General features: G+C 39.4%; 1 protein-coding gene and 1 long non-coding RNA gene across 2 annotated transcripts in view; one reads left to right on the forward strand and one right to left on the reverse strand.

Annotated features, from left to right (window-relative positions):
• The window catches only part of LOC108087852 (BMP-binding endothelial regulator protein), a 37250-nt gene that overhangs the window by 13944 nt on the left and 1180 nt on the right, over positions 1 to 22126 (reverse strand). The window lies entirely within an intron of this gene.
• Positions 6830 to 9561, forward strand: LOC108087871. Its single transcript, XR_001771194.2, has 2 exons — positions 6830 to 8425; positions 8478 to 9561. It is a non-coding gene; the product is annotated as an uncharacterized LOC108087871 (long non-coding RNA).

Below are 22126 nucleotides of genomic sequence, written 5' to 3' on the forward strand. Positions count from 1 at the left end.
TTTATTCCACGAGCATGATTTTTACAACATCGACTTTATGAACTACCCTTGAACCGAGAAAAAAATTTCATAAAAATCGGACTACTATATCATATAGCTGCCATATGAACAACAGTCGAAAATATGGAAAATTAATAGAAAAGTCGTCATAGCTTCGAGGTTGTTAGCCTTTATGTATTTTGTTCGATTTGTTTGATGGCTGCAAGGGTATATAAGCTTCGGCTTGCCGAAGCTAGCTTCCTTTCTTGTTTTTTATTGTTTTCTGGCAGCTTCAAAGTGGCGCCAACCAAACGCCGAACGCACCGAAATGCGGATACGAATCTCAGTGAATCACTAAGCGCTAATCCCAATCCCCGGCGTAATCCCAAGCCCCGGTTCGATTCCCAATCGGAGATCGTGTGACACACCCAGCGGCGATCGGGAGAGCTCGAAAAAGAGAGATTGGCCGACCAAAATCGGTGCTTGACCTAACAAATGTCAGCGGCACTCGAACAAGTGCCAATGGCCAGGGAAAGTGATGGAATCACAGGTACCCTAATATCTTAAACCTTATGGAAATATATAGAATTATTTAAAATAATCACAACTCATTAGTTTTGAAATAAAACCTAGGTAAGCAATCTTTAAATATCAAAAAAGAATATGATATTTGTTGTTTTCACCTTTCTCCTTTAAGTTGACTGTAAGACTTAAAATTCAATCTTAAATTTTAAAAATGTTTAATGATGATGAATATCAGACTTGTTACTTACTAGTACTAAAATCTGCCAATGTACTATATGTACCATTATAAGGTAAAAATCATATACAACCATATACCTTATTAGGAATTCCCCTCCGTTTTGGTGGCCCATGTAACCCCCAACAATCGGTACTTGTCGCAGTGCCCGACCTGATAAGGCCTAAGCTCATGTTGGACTATACATACGTATACTATACATATGTATGTGGGGCTCTGAATAATATTATATGTTAATTTCTGCACTTGAAAAAAGTAGCACTTGCGAAAAGTAGCAAGTGCAGCGATCGAGTACGTGACGATCGGTTCAAGTGGTGGAGCCAATGTGCCCGCTCCCTGCGATTAGGTGCAATTTGTCAACCGTCTCGCAGTTGACAAGGACAATGCAAATCGAAACTGGGAACTAGAACTACTAAATGCTGCGTATGCCGCAAGAAATTAATTTCTATACTTCGAGGAAGTGGTGCTCTTTGTTCGCCCATAAAATCACATGACTTTGACTAAGTGGAAGTGCTCGTAATAATCGCCATTAGGAATTTTTGTGTGCCTCGGAAGAGGCAAGTCGCCGTCTTTGTCGGAGATTATGTAACGGCGAGCTTCAATGTCGCCGTGATTCCCCATCATCACATCGCTCAAGTCAAGAGCACTCTTCGAGTGCCATTCCAAATACGATTCTTGATTTTGGTCAAGGGCCGCGAGCTCCAAGTGATTTCAATTCGATCGCCTGGGTTCTCGGCTTATCGTGTGGGTTCATTGTTCATGTTTTAAATGCCCATGGCGATGATGGCGATGATGGTGATGATGATGATGATGGGGCTGATGATGATCGTGCCACATGTGTGCAGTGTACGCAATTTCCAAACCGCCAAATCGCCAAATCAGTTGGTCTTTCGAATCTGGGGTTAATGTGCGATTGAGTGAATGAGTTGAGAAATGAGAAATCGTCGTCGTCGTCGTAGTAGTCGTCTTCTGGGTCCTAAGGTTGATCCCAAAATAGACAGGCAATAGTGGGAATTAGCAGGGGCACTTAATTTGAGGTCCAGTTCCTAAGATCTCGGCCCTTCGTATCATTTTCTGTAATGTGTGTAATTGGTGGCCCGTCGGCGGCATTACATGAGTCAGACTTAGACGATGTCGTGCCAATTAAATTGGCCGAGGGCCGGTGATTATGGGCTGGCGTTGGGGTTTCTAATGGTTCCGACATGGCGTCAACCCAACCGACCGACAAGGCCCGGGCAATTAAGCCAGCTCTCGGGGTTGCACTTCAACTGCAGCAAATTGGTTAGGGTTCTCCCAAGCCCTCAAGTTCTCAAGTTCTCTAGTTCTGGTTTCTTGGCTACCCAAAAGGGTTACGCACGGCACGCAGACGGCGTCTAGACGGAGCCTCTAATGATCGGCGGTAGGTATACACGATACACTATATACATATACATTTAGGCCTAGTGGAGTCCTCGGGCTCCATCCTTATCACACTCTCGCCATCGCATCGCGAATTCCACTTAAAAGCCCGGCTGGCTGGCTGGCCTGCCTCCTGCCAATTACCTTCGGAGTGGACCATGTCGCGCTGGCTTAATTCAATTAACAGCGGAATGCCTACGACTTACAACCTACAGCCACATGGCCATTAAGCCCCCGAGAGATCAGTGGTAATCCCCCGCAAGCGGCGCCAAAAAAGAGAGCCCCCCACCGAAAAACTTTGGCAAATCATGCAAATTCCACAGGCCAACTACAAGACACGATTCCGAATCCACGAGTCCACCAGTCCACCAGTCCACGAGCCTTGGATCGAAGTTCCCCGCTGATTCCGAGCCGCTGCCGCCTGGCAACTAATTTCAATGTATTTGCATATCGAAGTCTGTGTTTGCCACAACAATGAGATGGCTAAAAACGCACATTTGTCAAATGGCCAAACCTTCGGGGCAAGACGGGCTCGGGAATTCAGCTTTATTTGGTACAATTCCATCTGACAGAAACAGAAACCGAAACCGAATCCAAAAACCCGAAACCGAAACCAAAACTGAAAAACCGATTACAGCTGCAGCCGAGATGAAGACAAGGCCCAAACGCAGAGCAATATCCATGACGTTGACGATTGCCCAAGACAATGGGCCAACAACGAGAGTTAACCAATTTCGAATGCCGGGGAGTGAATGCGAATGGGAATGGGATTGGAGTTGGGATGGGGATTCGGATTGGGGATTGGGGATTTCAGGGGAAAGGAGGAAAACGAATGCATTGAACGACATAATAAAGTCACAAGCGAACAGACAAACGTATAAAAGCTAACAAAGCTATTAGCCATCATCATCATCATGATCATCATCATCTTCGATGGGGCCCAGCCCAACTGCAAAAAGTCAGGACCACAGGGAAGACCGACCTTAAACTGGTCCTGTCCTCCATCTACCGCCGATTCCCACTCTCCCGTTGGGGTAATGCGATTTTAATAGCATTCGAATCATTGCCAAACCGAACAAAAAGCAACTGAACAGAACACAACAGGGAAAGCCGAACCCAAATGTGCCAGAATAAGTGCTCCATAAAAGTCGCACATCATACAGTTTAATGAAAGGAGATGTCTTTGGAAAGAGGGTTTCAAAAAACCTGGCTTTTTCTATTGAAAGAGTTGTGGTTTAATAAAAAGACAGTCACTAGTTTGATTAAAACTTGTTTTCTTTAATTTAAATATATTTTCAAACAAATAAACTTTGCATTTTACAACTTATTTAATGAAAGTTGTCTCATTTTAATGTTTTGACATAAATATCGCAGTTTAGTTTTATAGTGCATATACATTTGAAAATCTGGGAAATCTTGTCTTTCCATTTTTATTGGAAATTAATTTTGTACATTTAATGAAATGCTATTGAACTTAGCAAAAGAAACTTAATTTTAAGTAAGGAAAACTTGTGTGAAAACTCAACTCAAGAGAACTAGCTTATAAAATTCAACCGAACTTGGTTTCGTTATTCAAAACATGTTTTCTCAATTTTTTCGGGGACCTTGCTAAAGTCAAAATTAATATTTATAGCCACGAAGTTACATTAAAAATATTTATATCATTAATATCTTTTAAAGTTTAAAGCCCGTTAAAAGTACATTAAAAGATTATTGCTCAAAATAATGCAAAGCAAATGCTATTTTCCTAATTAAAGCTAGTTTCCTTTAATTAAATCGGTGTATTTAATACCGATTACCAATCAATGTTCATAAATAGCTGGAAATACAAATTGAGAGTTAAAAGATTAAATTTATTTAACTATGGCTTCAGTATTAATTGCCCAAATTAGTTCTTTCTCATTTCAGCGATTGAAATTCATATTTAAAAATCTGCAAAATTCTATTTATGGTTGTGTGGACAATGTTTGATCATCTGTTGATTGCCGAGCCAATCAGCATAAGCCATTTAGCTCACTGCCGTTTTCGGAGTCGCCACCAGATTACTTCGATCCTACGATATTTCCTTCGGCGCTTAGTCACTGCAGAATCTCGGCCGATTCTTGGCCATATAAGCCCAGCCGGAGTCTCTGCACAGACTTGTCATGGCCATGAATCATGGATCATATAAAATGATTTTTATTGTTCTTAACTGCTCATTGGGTTCGGCTTGCAAATTATTAATAAACCCGGGGCAAATATGGTGGGGGAAAAGATGGATGGGGGGCATTGGCGTTAGAGTGCGGGTGCTGGCTTGTTGAAATTTGAGTATTATTAGCGAATTTACCGCAAAATCTAAAAATAGCCAAACAGAACAATTAATTGATACACAGACACAGTCCGCGCTTGTGGGCGTGTGTATCTGTGTGTTTGGGGCCAATCCAAAGTCGAACTTTTGCCAAGTCGAACATAGCAAAAAAATTCGATCAAAACAACAAGCGAAATTCCACACAATTTTTATTGTGCAATTATTTAGGCGAAAGTTAATCAAAAAACTACGTATGCAAAATATTCGTTGCCTTCTTTTTGTTTTGTTCGAAAAAAAAACCGGATTTATTGATCGAAGATGAGGCTGTATAGCTGTAAACAATTTTTTAGAAACAACCAACCAACGGGCCAAACAAAAAACATCAGTAAAAAAAGAAACAACAAAACAACAAATTTTGAGCAGACGATTTACGGGAATTCCAGCGAGTGACGTGCGGAACCCGATTTTATGATATTTTTGTTGTCGTTGTGAATTGGTAGCCGCTTCTGGCACATTTGTTTAATGACAATCTCTGAAATGGCAGAGAAAAAATATACAAATTCTCGGAAACTGCTATCAATAATGAGCGCTCTTTTTATCTGAACCGGAAAAAATATAAATGTACTTTAAACTATGTCTGTTGTACTAGATTTGTTTTATGGAGCTGGATGCTATTTAATTTACAAACTGTTCCATGGAAAGGAATAAATTCTTTATTAGGCTTTTCATTAACATTATTTATTAACTATTTTGAATAGAAAATACCTTACAGCCCATTTAACATAATTTATGTTGATAAACTAAAAATTATCATAGTAAGCAAGACTAAGATTTTTTTAAAGAATCTTTCACTAAAAGTTTTTAAGAAGGGCATACCAACTTCGTTCAAAAAACCTGCGCTGATTGCTTACAAGTTTCGTTTGATACCAGCAATCAAAATGGTTTTCACAGGCAAATTTATTGATTAGCACGCAAATGCGAATTGTTTGAATATTTTCAGCCGGGCTTTGTGGCCAAGACAAAACGCCCGGGGTGTTGGCCAAAAGGGGCAGCTGAATGGGACAGGTGCCGGGGGCAACACTTGGGCGCCACAGCCAGTTCTGTTCCGTTTTGCTCGACGCGAAACGATTCTGCTGACGATATTTCTGTGTTTTTCTTTTTCGCTCTGCTCTACTCTGTTCTTTTCTGTTCTTTTCTGCTGCTGCTGCTGCTGCCTGAAATTTGATATGGCAATAAAAAATATTACCTCTATATGCGGAGTGCGATGCGATCGGCCGTGCATATGGCATATGGCACTACATTCCGCAGCCGTGATTCAGTTCGCCACTGAGGTCTAGACTTCCGTTTCTTCCTCTTCTTCTCGGCTCTTCTCAGTTCGTTTCTAGAGTCTTTCGTTTGGGTTCGTTGCCAGAGTCTTTCGTTATGGGTCCGTGTGTTTCGTGTTTGGAGATCGGTTATCGGTTAATGTGTCTGTTAATTCACGTTGATGTGCTCATATATCTTGCCTATACGATTTCAGCGTTTCAGCTCAGACATGCAATCGCTGGGTAGGAAAAAAAAGGGGTCCCGTGTGACAACGACAACTCACATTGCAGTGCAGTTGCACTTGATCAGCTTCGTCCGCCTTTGATTGGCTCGCGGCTGAGTGTTTGTTTGCCTGTCGATTAGTTCGGTGTCGTGATGTTGAACCTGCCACAAAGACGGCCAGAGACGATGCCCCGGAGGTGTTAATTCAATTACAGCAACAATGACAGACCAAATCCCGGCTGCTCTAAATTCTAGTGACAAGTCGAAGCTAATGAACAGATCGATCTTTGACAGCGGGAAAGCGTTGTTTGCCTTTCGTGGAAGTTACACAATCGGAAGTGTTTGTTTTATGGCGCTTAACTTTCAAGAAGCTTAACTGTATTTATATTTGTTTAAAATTTGAGTTACATGTTAGTTTAGAAGACTTTCAACAATGCCTTACTATTTTTTGTATTGGTAGCCTTTTTATCAAATTCAATTTTCCTGTAAAACTTCTTTAGTTTTATGTTGTCTTTTCAAGAGCTTAGTTTTCCCGAGCAGTTTTCCCTGAGTTTTTCGAAGAGATATCTATCTGATAAACATATACTGTGTGTATTTTTTATTTCCATTGTTATTGACGTACAGATATAGAGGCCCGCTAAACTCATATAAATTAGTCTGTTTATGATTGGAGTGCCGGAGCAACAACATGAACGTCAGCGTTGATTTGAAATTAACATATGATTATCACAAATTTTGCTTCCATTTTTATGGGCAACGCAGTTTTTGTTTCGTGTTTTTTTTTTTCTTACAAGTTTTCATGGACTTTGCATAGGAAATACATAAATGCACATTAATACATTTACATACAAATGAGCCAGGGGAGCGTAAAACTAAAAGCTTGGGGGTATACTCGCCGTCATCTGCATAATTTGTGTGAAATTGCGACTACAAATTGCTCATCTTAACCCCCTCGCACTCGGACCCAAAAAAATAAAGATGGATATAACCATTCGTCCGGACTTTGGAGTGCGGCAAGCGATTCGCGGGATTTATGGACGGCGAAGCCGAGCGCCACACGAGTTCTGTTATCAAGGTGCTTTACTACTCCCATTACCAGATTCGACTTCCCCCTGCCCGCGAACATATATGCGAGCGAGTATCGCTTTATGCGCATATATATTACCCGACAATTGAAATTGTTTGCTCTCAGCGAATCGCGCTGAGTTCGCTGCCAAATCGCGGCTGACATTGTCGGACTGCCTGCCAAAGCAATGGCAATTGGAATGAATGTTAGTAAATAAATAAATATTGTAAACAAATGTTCGTTTTTTGCTGGCTTGGCATATGTACAGCTGGCTGTTGCTGCTGCAGTTCCACTGCTCCACTGCTTCACTGCTCCGCTGCTCCGCTGCTGTATTTGCCGTACTTGCTGTTGCAACAAATGAGCTTGTCAAGTTAAATGGCACGCACCAAATGCTGTCAGCGAGGTTGCAAGCACACACACACACACACGCACACACTCATAGTTACATGGACATAGACACCAATACTTATGAACTGGCGTTGCCGCCATTTTGTCTGGCTGCACTGAGTAAATTGTTGCAATTGCTGACTGTAAATAACCCGAGCACAATGTGGCACAACACGGCGTATTAGTAATCTAGTTTATTTCTGTACATGGCAATCGCAGCAGGGGAAGTTGGGCGATTTCTGGGGGGTTGCTTTGGCGCTGGAACAAAGTCTGGAAACTTTGATTTCCTCCCCGCTCGCCACATTTCTTTGACCAACTGAAAAGTTTGGTTTAAGTTTCGAACTGTAAACTTTATGGTTGAAATAACTTTCTGAATAACTTGATTGATTCATTGGGGATATACGGATACCAAAGTTTACAACAACTATATGCAAAAGGTTTCTTTGTGTACAATCACAATTTAAGAAGATATTAAGCATTGGTAATAAATGTAGCATAAATATTAAACTTTGTATGCAAATCATTCTAACGAGTTAGTTATTTTAAATACTTTTATAATTAGTTACAAGTATTTTGCAACTAATTGGCAATTTCAGATAATGAATATTTAAATTTGAACATTTTACTTATTCTGTAACGGCGCCTGTAGCGACCAGATAGTTTAGTTCGGCCTAGAAGCATGCTTTAAAATATATCTAAGCTCGGCTTAGTGTCTTAGCTAATTACACATATGTTCGATAAATCAGCTGTAACAGAGATGCAGTGGGAAGCTCGTCTTAGACATATGGTGTTATCATCTGTGGCGAACTTCCGACCATACCCTAGCCCAACACTACCTATATTTGGTAAGGTTCTTTTCTGATTGACATCCGATATGAGCAGACGTGCCAATTTTTCTCAACGTCAACAAAGTTTTGTTTAAACACTATATATTGAAATCGTGGAAAATAATAAGAGGAATAAGTGCAGCGAGCCTAGCTGAATAATATTTTTGTGATTAATTTTGGAAAACTATTGCGATGTAAGTGGTGGAAGTAGATTTTTTATCAATTCTAACCCCAGATTTTCTTTAGATATATATGATATATATATTTCTCACGTGGCCATCAATATTGGCATCCGTGGGAGCACCCCTTCAAGACAGTGGGGGGCATGATTGTATATCGTGCCCCAAATTAAATCGGATAAGGAAAATTAAGGAATAAGAATCGGAATTAAAGGAAAATTAAGGAATAAAAATCGGACAAGAAAAATGAGGAGTTTCAGCTGGAATTAAATTCAAGAATGCGGCATTAAAGAAGTGATTTAGAGAGATGTTTAACCCTCTCTACCCACGGCAGCAGCAGCAGCAGATTTAGTATAGCCAAATATGGACACAAAAGGGAATATATAACCTGGAATTGCTTTTAAGCCGCTACTGCGATTTTTTTTTAAGTGAAATATTATAATTAAAAATTTGAAAGTTTTGAAACGTGCCAAAGTGAAGAAAATTTAATGAATCAAAGATAGCAACATGCCGTAAAAATCAAGTTTAAGTGATATTTTCTAAAGTCTGAATGATTCAGTCTAAAACGTAATATTTAAATTAAATTAAATTTAAAACTTAATTTTTCACGAGTGGAGTTATTTACGCATCGATTTTGTTTTGGAAAATTCGCTCAACTATGACTTAAAAGCGATAAATTAAATATTTATTTTTTTTTGTAAATTTAGATATAATTTGAAAACAGCAACTTCTGATAAGAAACAATAGTGAATATTAAATTTAAAAATGTGGTTAAGTGAAGATATCACAGTCGGTTCTCAGTAAAATATGTATGCCTAAAAGGGTTCCAAGTTAAAAGATTTTTATAGAATAGTTTTGTGTTTTCGAGCCCCAATTTCACCCTTTACAGCCACCTGCCCGGGAGATCGATCTTTCGCCGCTGGAACAACGTATAAGCTGTGAGTTTATTATTCTCATTATTGCATTTATATCTATTCTATTTATATCTTATTGCGAAATACTCTATGAAATAATTTTTAACAATCTACTTGAATGAAACTGTGAATTTAAAAGAACCCTGAACCGATAGCCTCACTAAACTAAATTAAATTAAACAAAAAGATATCAAACAGAATGAAGATGATTTAGTGAAATAAAAAAAATAAATTAAAGCAATGAAATTTAAATATCTATTGTTATACCAGAGTAATATTTTTTATTGGTGAAGTACGATATCTGAATACCCTATATTTTTCTTATTTCTTATCTTTTTAAATATATACGAACATTATAACTACTTTAATTTATGAGGATAACATCATTTAAATATTTAAGTATCTAAATAGTATTTTTATCGCCTGTATATCATTTATTATATTTATATAAAATTTGTAGTATCTACCTGTTAGCAAATAACAATAATGAATTCTTGTATAACTATTAATTAAATTGTATTTGAAATGAATTTCGAGTAGTTCACGTTTTTTTTAACTCGGCTGATGCTTCCACAATCGTAGGGTATTAGGGGTCACCGGAGTTTAGCTCTGAAGGATGGTGATCATAGGTAGGGTGGGCATTTCGCGACCACGACAACATCTGTGGCATCGCTGATTCTAACTTTTCTCGATCTTTTCTATCTCTTGTTTTTTTTGAATTTTATCTATTTCTCTTCTGATTTTGATATCTCGCATTTATTTTCGTCAGCACACTCAATTCTGGTCTTAAAAATAATAATATGTAGCTAGTGTGCGGATTTGTCTAAGCAAGACCTCCACCCCCAAAGCAGACGAGCGAGAGCCGGACCCTATAGTGTGCACCCGCAAGGACAGATCCTAGAACTCACCACAGAATACCTTCGTTACACGCTACAGTTATAATATCATTATTATTATTATTATTATTATTAAGTAAGGTGGCGGCCAACGTGTGGGGCCTTAGTGAGTACAGTATTACCTCATTAAGACTCACCGATAGATAAATTCAATCTCTTTTCTTTCTTTCATTTATTTCAACTTTAACTTCTGATCAAAATCTCTTATGTTGATTTTTATTTATTATGGATAACAGAGCAAGTGAACATTAGTTTCCGTCTGGCCTTAATTAAAAGTCCGTGTAAGAATTTTCCTTCCTTTTGTATGTGATGATAAGGAAAACTTAGTCTGAGGAAAATACAGAGAGTATCAAATTGCGATTGATCTTCTGGCCCTTGCTGGTTTACCAAATCACTACAATATTCACACTTACTTAAATAAATGCTTTCTTCAAGCTTAGGCGTTTCGGAAAATAGAGGCATTGTTTTACTGAAGTGCCCTATCCACGGTTGACTTTTAGAAAGAATTATTTATAATTTTTTCTTAGAGGAATTAGACTTATGTGAGTTGAGACTGGAACATAAGAACTTTTTTTTTAAGAATAACTTATCCGTTTCATATTTATTAAAGCCTAATTACTTCCCTTATTGAATTTTCTTGTAGTAAGAAAGGCAAGAAATTCACTTCATCTGTATTCTTTTCTTCTTTCCTGAGAAATGTTAGTAGTAAATAAAATTTTTATCCTACGAGTTGTGGACATCAAGCTAGAGTTAAAGCTTTATCTTTATTATTATAACCACAGTTTATATCGTGAGAGTTACCGATTGTTGTTGAAATCATTTGATATTAATGATACAACATTTTTTTTTTTATCTTTTTATTTCTTTTTGAGCTGTTGTTGAAATCATTTGGTATTAATGATACAACATTTTGGTTTTAAATTATTTTGGTTTTGAGCTGTTGTTTAAATCGTTGGAAATTAAGGATACAACATTTTGTTTTTTTTGCTTTTGTTATATTTTTATAAATTTTCAAAATGGGATTAGACCGTTCTCCGGGAAAAGCATCGCAAGGAGGTGCAAAGCCAGTCTGTCCGTTATGTAAAGCAGATATTAAGGCAGCAACCGATTTATTTGAAACTGTATGCCATCACGAATTTCACAAGAAATGTATTGAGGCACATTTGAAGAAAAGTGAAAGCTGTCCAGTATGCAGAATTTCTTGCAGGCCAGTAGCCGAGAGTAAAGGTTTACAAACGCGATCCCAATCTAAAAGTCGTGGCACAGAAAGTATTGATGATAGAAATATATCTGAAAACGTCCCTGGTACGTCAGGAGGCGCTCATAGTAGTAGCAGTAGGGATGTAGATCCAGCTAATGTTGCTAATGCAATGACGTTACTCTCAATGGAGCGAAGACTGCTCACAGTGTTGTCAGAGAAAATGACTGAGTTAATACAAACTTCAGTGAGTGACAGTATTCAGAGATTAATCTCCCCTCCATCTAGCTCCAATGCGAATGACAGAGATAGGTCAGCTACTCCACCACCCTTAGACCGACCAATTTCTGGCAATGAACATATCCAAAACACAAATTTTGTCGCGCCTAACTTAGGTTCTCCAAGTTCTCATAGAAGTATCCCTTCTGATCTCTTAAATAGACCCGACAAGGTCGTGCATATCCTGAATGGATGGAAGATAAAATATTCCGGATCAGGTGTATCGATAGACAATTTTATTTACAGAGTCGAAGCGCTGACGCATCAGACACTTGAAGGCAACTTCTCAGTGCTTTGCAGAAATGCTAGCGTCTTATTCGAGGGCAAAGCCAACGAATTTTATTGGCGTTACCATAAATCGGTAACCGAAGTACGTTGGGATAGATTATGTTCTGCCTTGCGATTGCAATTTCGTCAAAAAAGGGACGATATTGATGTAGAAGAGTTAATCAGAAACAGAAAACAAAAGCCCAATGAATCTTTTGATAGTTTTTACGATAGTGTAAACGTATTAGTCGATCAGTTAGAAGTACCATGGTCGCCGAGAAAACTTGTCCGAATTCTCAAAAACAATTTGAGACCCGAAATACGCCATGAATTGTTGAATGTTGACATTTCTTCAGTATCTGAGTTGAGAGAAACTTGTCGTCGACGCGAAGCTTTTCTAGACGATGTCAAACGCTCTCACGGATACAGTAAAAACACACCGTTTAGACGAGAAGTCTCAGAGCTTATTCAAGAGCCAGATTCTCAGAATGGGTCCGAATCCGAAAGTGAATTAGAGGTGGACGCATTTTCCTTGGTATGCTGGAATTGCCGCAAAGAAGGGCACAGATACCAAGATTGCTTATCAGAGAAGCGCGTATTTTGTTACGGTTGCGGAACCGCTAACACCTATAAGCCAAACTGCGTTAAGTGCTCAAAAAACTTAAAGCCCGGCAGTTCGAAGTCGCAGTTCAAACCGAAGACTTTGAATGCCTCTCGTCACCAATCAACTATGACCGATCAGATGTGAATGCACCATTAGTCGCATCACCAACTTCCCCGGACGTATCAAAAAGCAATGTCGGCTCTCTACTGCATTGTAAACTTAAAAAGTTACCTCAGATTTTAACTCCTACTGTGTTTTCTGAACATCTCTTAGAAATCCGTAAGTCTCGCAGCTCCGAAAGAATTAAAAGGTTTTGGCAGAATGTTAAAAGCTGTAGGCTCGGGTTGAAATATATTTGTTCTCTCCCTACGGGATCAAGAGATCCACGACCATTTCTGCCGATTCGCTTATTAGACCGTACTGTTTTTGGTTTGCTGGACTCAGGGGCCTCAATAAGTTGTATTGGAGGAGATCTAGCTAAAGAAGTTATGGCGAATGATACCGAATACAAGCCATTAAACATTAAAGCCAAAACAGCAGATGGACGACCTCAGCAAGTAGTAGGAAGAATGAAAATTGACGTAGAATATGGAGACAAGAGAAAACCTTTAAATATTTACCTAGTACCGTCTTTGAAACATGATCTTTATTTAGGTATAGATTTTTGGAGACTATATGATCTTCTCCCCAAAAACCTTAATATATCAGAGTTAGAAACTACTATCGAAGCTAGCAGCAAGGTCGAAGTTGATCAACACGACTTGTCTGCTGAGGAAAAAGCAAAGCTTGGCAATGTCATCAATTGTTTCCCGTCATTCACGCAGGAAGGACTTGGAAAAACGAATTTAATAACTCATTCAATAGATGTGGGTGGAGCAAAGCCGATTAAACAGCGCCATTTTCCAGTGTCGCCAGCTGTTGAGAAGAGTATGTACGCCGAAATTGACAGGATGTTGCAATTGGGCGTAATTGAAGAGTCGGAAAGCGCTTGGTCTTCCCCTATAGTGATGGTTACCAAACCTGGTAAAGTTAGAATTTGTTTAGATTGTCGAAAAGTCAATAGCTTTACAGAGAAAGACGCATATCAGCTTCCTCAAATCAGCGGAATTTTGAGTCGTTTGCCTAAGGCGGAATATATTTCAAGCTTGGACTTGAAAGATGCTTATTGGCAGGTGCCTTTAGAAATTAATTCTCGAGACAAGACTGCGTTTACAGTCCCCGGTAGGCCTCTTTACCAATTTAAGGTAATGCCTTTTGGCCTATGCAATGCCACAAGTACCATGTCTCGCTTAATGGACAAAGTCGTTCCAGCGCATCTAAGAAACGAAGTATTCGTTTATTTAGACGATCTTCTTGTAGTTTCCTCCAACTTTAACAGTCATCTTGACGTTCTCAGAGAGATCGCATTTCACATCAAGCGTGCAGGATTGACAATCAATATTGGCAAAAGTCATTTCTGTATGCGACGGGTGCGTTATCTTGGCCATATTATTGGCGATGGCGGAATCCGAACAGATCCTGATAAGGTCAAAGCAATTACCGAATTTCCTGTTCCTAAAACTTTACGAGGTTTAAGGAGTTTTATGGGATTATGCGGCTGGTATCGCAAATTTGTACCAAATTTTGCCTCTCTCGCTTCTCCCTTAACCGACTTGATGACAACAAAACGTAAATTCTGTTTGACTCCTGAAGCACTGAAGGCATTCGAAGCGCTGAAGAGTCGTCTTAGTGAAGCTCCGGTATTGAGTAGCCCGGATTTTTCTAAGCCGTTCGCCATCCATTGTGACGCTAGCAAGACTGGTGTCGGTGCCGTCTTGGTACAATTATCTCAAGAGGGAGACGAACGTCCGATAGCTTTTGTTTCGAAGAAATTAAATCGTGCGCAGAGGAACTATACCGTGACCGAACAGGAGTGCTTAGCAGCTATAGTAGCCCTGAAGAATTTTAGAGCATACGTGGAAGGACACGAATTTACCATTATCACCGATCACGCATCGCTCAAGTGGCTCATGTCTAATCATGACCTTAGTTCTCGTTTAGCTCGGTGGGCATTATCTCTTCAAAGATTTCGATTTAAGATTGAGCATCGAAAAGGTTCTTTAAACATCGTTCCCGACTCCTTGTCTCGCGTTAACGAAGATGAAGTGGCAGCATTAGATTTTCGTGAAGGTTTGCTGGTTGATTTGAGTTCAGAGCACTTTAAATCTGCTGCGTATCAAGATTTGGTAGCAAAAGTTTCGGCAAATAAAGTAAATTTCCCTGACTTAAAAACAGAAGACGGCTATGTTTACAGAAAAGCAGAACATTTGACAGGTGAAAAGGTTCACGATGAATATGCCTGGAAGTTATGGATACCGACAGAATTGATACCTGAAGTCCTATTCCAAGCACATAACAGTCCCTTGGCCTCTCATGGTGGCATCCATAAGACTATCGAGCGTGTTAGAAGATATTATTTTTGGCCTCGTCTTGTGCCTGACATCAAAGCATATATCAATGCTTGTGAGACATGTAAAACAACCAAATCACCAAATCAAGTTCTCAGACCGACTTTAGGAAAAGCACCAATAACTTTTAGGCTTTTCCAACGAATTTTCATTGATTTTCTTGGTCCTTACCCTCGATCGAGAAGTGGAAACATAGGCATTTTCATTGTCCTCGATCATTTCTCTAAATTTGTATTTTTAAAACCTGTTAGAAAGATAAATGCTGATGTCGTAATAAAGTACCTTGAAGGAGAACTATTTATGACATTCGGAGTTCCAGAAACTGTCGTATCAGACAACGGATCACAATTCCGTTCGGTAGCGTTTCAGAAACTTATGAAGCAGTACGAAATCTCACACACGCTAACAGCTGTTCACTCGCCTCAGGCCAACGCTTCTGAGCGCGTAAATCGTTCTGTCATCTCAGCTATTAGAGCGTACTTGCGTCCTGATCAAAAAGACTGGGATGAGTATTTGAACAAGATATGTTGTGCCTTACGATCTTCGTTTCATTCTAGTATAGGTACCACACCATACTATATGGCTTTTGGTCAGCATATGGTTACTTCAGGATCAACTTATGCTTTGTTAAGAAAATTGAATATGCTAGACGACCGCTCGCTATTGTTTAATAGACAGGATTCTTTCCAGATAAATCGCGAAGAAGCTGGTAAACAAATGCAGAAAGCTCACGATCGTAACGAAAAGAGATACAACTTACGTTCTAGAGAAGTATCTTTTGTGGTAGGACAGGAGGTATTTCGACGTAACTTCAAGCAGAGTTGCTTTCAAACAGGTTACAACGCCAAATTTGGACCTTCCTTCGTAAAAGCACGCATTAAAAGAAAGATAGGTAATAATTACTACGAGCTTGAAGATCTGCAAGGGCGACTGTTGGGTAATTATCACGCCAAAGACATTCGCCAATGACGTCACTCCAGGCGGTATCAGCCTAGGGTATCTAGAATGAAATACCCTAGTCTGATTGTGGCAGGGGGGTTTTGTAACGGCGCCTGTAGCGACCAGATAGTTTAGTTCGGCCTAGAAGCATGCTTTAAAATATATCTAAGCTCGGCTTAGTGTCTTAGCTAATTACACATATGTTCGATAAATCAGCTGTAACAGAGATGCAGTGGGAAGCTCGTCTTAGACATATGGTGTTATCATCTGTGGCGAACTTCCGACCATACCCTAGCCCAACACTACCTATATTTGGTAAGGTTCTTTTCTGATTGACATCCGATATGAGCAGACGTGCCAATTTTTCTCAACGTCAACAAAGTTTTGTTTAAACACTATATATTGAAATCGTGGAAAATAATAAGAGGAATAAGTGCAGCGAGCCTAGCTGAATAATATTTTTGTGATTAATTTTGGAAAACTATTGCGATGTAAGTGGTGGAAGTAGATTTTTTATCAATTCTAACCCCAGATTTTCTTTAGATATATATGATATATATATTTCTCACGTGGCCATCAATATTGGCATCCGTGGGAGCACCCCTTCAAGACAGTGGGGGGCATGATTGTATATCGTGCCCCAAATTAAATCGGATAAGGAAAATTAAGGAATAAGAATCGGAATTAAAGGAAAATTAAGGAATAAAAATCGGACAAGAAAAATGAGGAGTTTCAGCTGGAATTAAATTCAAGAATGCGGCATTAAAGAAGTGATTTAGAGAGATGTTTAACCCTCTCTACCCACGGCAGCAGCAGCAGCAGATTTAGTATAGCCAAATATGGACACAAAAGGGAATATATAACCTGGAATTGCTTTTAAGCCGCTACTGCGATTTTTTTTAAGTGAAATATTATAATTAAAAATTTGAAAGTTTTGAAACGTGCCAAAGTGAAGAAAATTTAATGAATCAAAGATAGCAACATGCCGTAAAAATCAAGTTTAAGTGATATTTTCTAAAGTCTGAATGATTCAGTCTAAAACGTAATATTTAAATTAAATTAAATTTAAAACTTAATTTTTCACGAGTGGAGTTATTTACGCATCGATTTTGTTTTGGAAAATTCGCTCAACTATGACTTAAAAGCGATAAATTAAATATTTATTTTTTTTTGTAAATTTAGATATAATTTGAAAACAGCAACTTCTGATAAGAAACAATAGTGAATATTAAATTTAAAAATGTGGTTAAGTGAAGATATCACAGTCGGTTCTCAGTAAAATATGTATGCCTAAAAGGGTTCCAAGTTAAAAGATTTTTATAGAATAGTTTTGTGTTTTCGAGCCCCAATTTCACCCTTTACAGCCACCTGCCCGGGAGATCGATCTTTCGCCGCTGGAACAACGTATAAGCTGTGAGTTTATTATTCTCATTATTGCATTTATATCTATTCTATTTATATCTTATTGCGAAATACTCTATGAAATAATTTTTAACAATCTACTTGAATGAAACTGTGAATTTAAAAGAACCCTGAACCGATAGCCTCACTAAACTAAATTAAATTAAACAAAAAGATATCAAACAGAATGAAGATGATTTAGTGAAATAAAAAAATAAATTAAAGCAATGAAATTTAAATATCTATTGTTATACCAGAGTAATATTTTTTATTGGTGAAGTACGATATCTGAATACCCTATATTTTTCTTATTTCTTATCTTTTTAAATATATACGAACATTATAACTACTTTAATTTATGAGGATAACATCATTTAAATATTTAAGTATCTAAATAGTATTTTTATCGCCTGTATATCATTTATTATATTTATATAAAATTTGTAGTATCTACCTGTTAGCAAATAACAATAATGAATTCTTGTATAACTATTAATTAAATTGTATTTGAAATGAATTTCGAGTAGTTCACGTTTTTTTTAACTCGGCTGATGCTTCCACAATCGTAGGGTATTAGGGGTCACCGGAGTTTAGCTCTGAAGGATGGTGATCATAGGTAGGGTGGGCATTTCGCGACCACGACAACATCTGTGGCATCGCTGATTCTAACTTTTCTCGATCTTTTCTATCTCTTGTTTTTTTTGAATTTTATCTATTTCTCTTCTGATTTTGATATCTCGCATTTATTTTCGTCAGCACACTCAATTCTGGTCTTAAAAATAATAATATGTAGCTAGTGTGCGGATTTGTCTAAGCAAGACCTCCACCCCCAAAGCAGACGAGCGAGAGCCGGACCCTATAGTGTGCACCCGCAAGGACAGATCCTAGAACTCACCACAGAATACCTTCGTTACACGCTACAATTCCTTTAAGAGATTTATTTTAATTAGTTTCCCAGGCTATTGGAACACCCCCATTTTTGCATATATCGTTTATGGTATATATATTTTTTTAATGGCCCTCTCCGAAGTGTATTTCATTACCCCTCGAAATACTCCACTAATCGCCAAAGTACACGCCGTTTAGTCTGGCAGAACCAGCACTTCGAGATATCGTTAAAGGGACAACGAGGGGGGAATTGTCTATTTTTAATATCTTATCAGCGGAATTTTTATTAGCTGTGTATTGTTCTGCAAATATTAATTAGTTTCTGTGATTGTACAACAAAAAAGGAAAATTGCTGTGTTACTTTTTGTGTGCAAGTGTGTGTGTGTGCTTTGCGTGTCATGGCGAAATTATCATTGGTTGTTGTGACGCAGAAGACCCCTTGCCATCGCTGGATTCCCTTCTCAATTGTCTGGGGGCCTGGTGAAATTGCAATCGACAGACGCTGCGATGACGCATGCTTTTTCCCCATCGACAGAGTGTGTGTGTGTGTGTTGTTGGTGTGTGGGGTGTGCGTGGTGTTTGGGCCTAGACATATGGCGACAAAGAGGCTGACGTCATAAGCCATCCATCTAACGGGGAAATGGAAATGAAAATGGGAAACAGAGGCTGGCAAACGGAGAAACTACCCCCGAGATGCGTGTCAAGACTTTGGACTTGGACCCACCGAAGTGGGCACTTGGCCCACTTTGCACAGCTGCAACACACACTATACTATATATACTATACTATACTGTATAGTATACTGTGGCAACATCTCGGAGCGGCAGCAACAAGAGAGACACAGCAGCAGCAGCAACATGTCCCACAGCCCCACATCCCACGCAGGCAATTAAGAACGCGACTTGGCTATTGGGTTACACTTAAACTTCACTTCATTCGTTCGGTTTCGTTTTGTAGTCAGCATTTAAAATTATTTATTAGAAGCAACAGTCGGACAGGCCGTGTCATAAAAGTGGAGTCGAGGGGGGAGGCTTAAACGCGAGAGGGGAGGCGTATCAAATGTTTTGCTTTTTGCTTCTCAGTCTTATTTTTTTACTTTTTTTTCGCCTGCTCTTCGGTCTTCTGTTTTGGGTTTTGCCAAAACGAAACGAGCCAAGCCGGCTTGTTTAAAAAGGGGGTTGTTTAGGGGGAAGCTTCGATGGAGGGGCCGAAAGGGGGCCTTAGTTGGCGAGGGGTTTCTCCTAGAGCGTCTGGCGCTTGGCGACAGCAATTTACCTTTAAGCGAATGCAAAAGTATGCGAAGAGCCGAAGAACAAGCGGCGGAAAAAGTAGTCGCAGCCACACAATTACCCCGCTAGAAGAATTCGCCGGAGAACGGGAATCGGCGCTCTATAGCCGGACCATCTCTATAAATAAGCTAAAAGTCGCTGGCCGAACAAGCTGGGCCATAAATCATAAGCAGACGCGCGAGTGTCGAGTTATTATGCGATCATATTTTAATTGCCGGATTATTATTATGCAGGCAGTGCCGCCGGTTCCCCCCCTGTCATCCCCTTGCCTCTGTTTCCAAAATACCCCTCTCCGCCGGCAGCATAATCAAGTCCAGCAAACAAACAAAACACCTGCAAAGTCACCAGTTGCAGTCGCGAGGAAAAACTTCTCCGGGCGGAGTGTTGTTTGTGCGGAAAGCAGATCGCTCGAGTGGAGCGTGGAGTGTGTGTGGAGTGTGTGTGGAGCAGACCTGCAGACCAGAAGACCCGCCGAAGATTGCAGACCGCAGATCGCGGATCGCAGACCGCCTGGCTTTTTGCGCGGACAGGTGCGTGAACGGGGCCAACGGGAGCGAGAGAGAGTTGCAACAGGAATCGGATTTAATGGATCAAAAGTACCGAATAAGAAATGCTCTGGATAGCTAGACCATCCCCTTAAGCCCTCAAATACTCGGAAAGCCTTTATTTATTTAAATGTTTACAAATAAACCATTTGCTTGCTTTAAAAACTAGAAAAACAAATGGATATAAATTGGTTAACTAAGTGGTACCAATTCAAATTAAAAGTAGTTCAAAGTCATGAAAAATCCAATTTCTCAACTGTTTATAAAATAAACAGGTACCTACATTATTTACTAATACAAAAGACTTAAAAGCATACATCTTAATGAAGTTCTTATAGCAACAATAAAAGTTGAACAGGGACTTAACTCAGTAGTTTTAAGCTTTTAACGCCATCTACACTTCTAACTACTTTAATTCAAGAGCTCCCCAACTAATTTCCCCCAGCAATTGCCCATCCTGACTGCTAAGCAAACAACATCATCCACTTCAATTACCCTTGATCCAAGGGTATAAACACATAGTTTTTTGAAACCAAATTCACATGCAGCTCGTAGTTGTAGCTGCAGTTGTTATTGTTGCCGATGTTGATGTTGTTGCTGATGTTGGTCGGTGGGCAGAAGGGGCAAACGAGTTGGCCCCGCCGCCTGTGTATGTGAGTTGTCAGTTGGCAAAACTGGTATGGTTGCATTTTTATTATAAAGCGAACAGAGACACCAACAGCAACAGCAACAGCAACAAAAAGCGACACCTAGGCAGTACGGGAAAGTCCGTCCGTTTGTCTCTGCCACTGCAATTGGGGATCAGGGATCGGAGGGATTGGGAATCGGAGGATAGGAGGATTGGAATGGGGACTGGGACTGCGACTGCGACTGCGACTGGGACTGTCATCCACGGCCTGGTGTGTCGCCTGTTTAGCCGAGTACTCGAACTGCTAGTCAGACGTCTGTTCTATGGACATTTCATGGACATGCCGGCGCACATTCATATTAACCCATGTAGCGTTGGCTTCTTCCCTCCCCAACGCCCCCAACGGATCCCCCTGCAATGCGCAGTTATTACCAACAGTATTTACACAGAAAGATATTAGTTGGTTTTCATTACTTCCAAGGTTTTTCATCACTCGAAAAAAGGATAACGAAGAAGGAAACATTACTAATTGTTCAAGAGGTTTCAAAACTAATAAAACTTCAAGCCAAGGAATTATCTCTTAGTTTAGGAATAAATTTGGGAATTATTTAACTTTTTCCTGGCTAATGAAATATCACATTTAAATTTGTTATATTTCTCTCTGTGCACACTTTATTGGCTCTTCTGTTTGCGTTTCGGCTTGTGTCTTTGCCATCTTCATTGCCCCAGGAGTCGTAATTTGTATTTGTGTCCTTCTGACCGTCCGTCCTCCTAATGAGCCAGTTTATTGTATTCCCTATTTTAGCCTCCCTTCCCAGGGATAATACTTTTTATGGCTTTGTGAATGTAATACAGGAAATTGCCAGCGATTAGCTTAGTGACAATTCAAGTTGCAATTGAAGTTGCAGTTGCAGTTGCAGCTGCCGCAGTGATTTATCAGCCGGGCCTGACAGTTGGCCAGTTTATCTATATATCACCGGGCGATATTTGACACATCGTTACTAATTGGTTAAACAATATGTCTCAGCGGTGATTCATGCCCGGCAACAGATAAAGTGTTGTGTGCACATACGAATATGTATATCCAATCTAAGATACTTTGTTTAATCACTCACTTAGTCGGGAGCTGTTAAGCGGCTTAAAGGTAGTACGTGTACCCAAAACACTTAGAACGCCTCAAAAGTTTTCGAATATTTTCAAACCCAATTGGTTGCCAGGCAATTAAATTCAACAGCGAGTTTCCGCTTTACAAAATGCTATGCAAATGTTCTTTATTAATTGCTCGGCAGGCAATCAAACATATGTTTGCTTATTCGTAATTTGATCAGCTTGTGATTTTCAAATTTATAATGATCGGCTATAATAAATTTTTGAGAAGGGAGAGCCGAGAGCGAGAGTGCCAAATGTGATAATAGAATCCA

This window comes from Drosophila ficusphila, unplaced genomic scaffold, assembly GCF_018152265.1.
Source record: "Drosophila ficusphila isolate 14025-0441.05 unplaced genomic scaffold, ASM1815226v1 contig_414, whole genome shotgun sequence".
NCBI lineage: Eukaryota > Metazoa > Arthropoda > Insecta > Diptera > Drosophilidae > Drosophila > Drosophila ficusphila.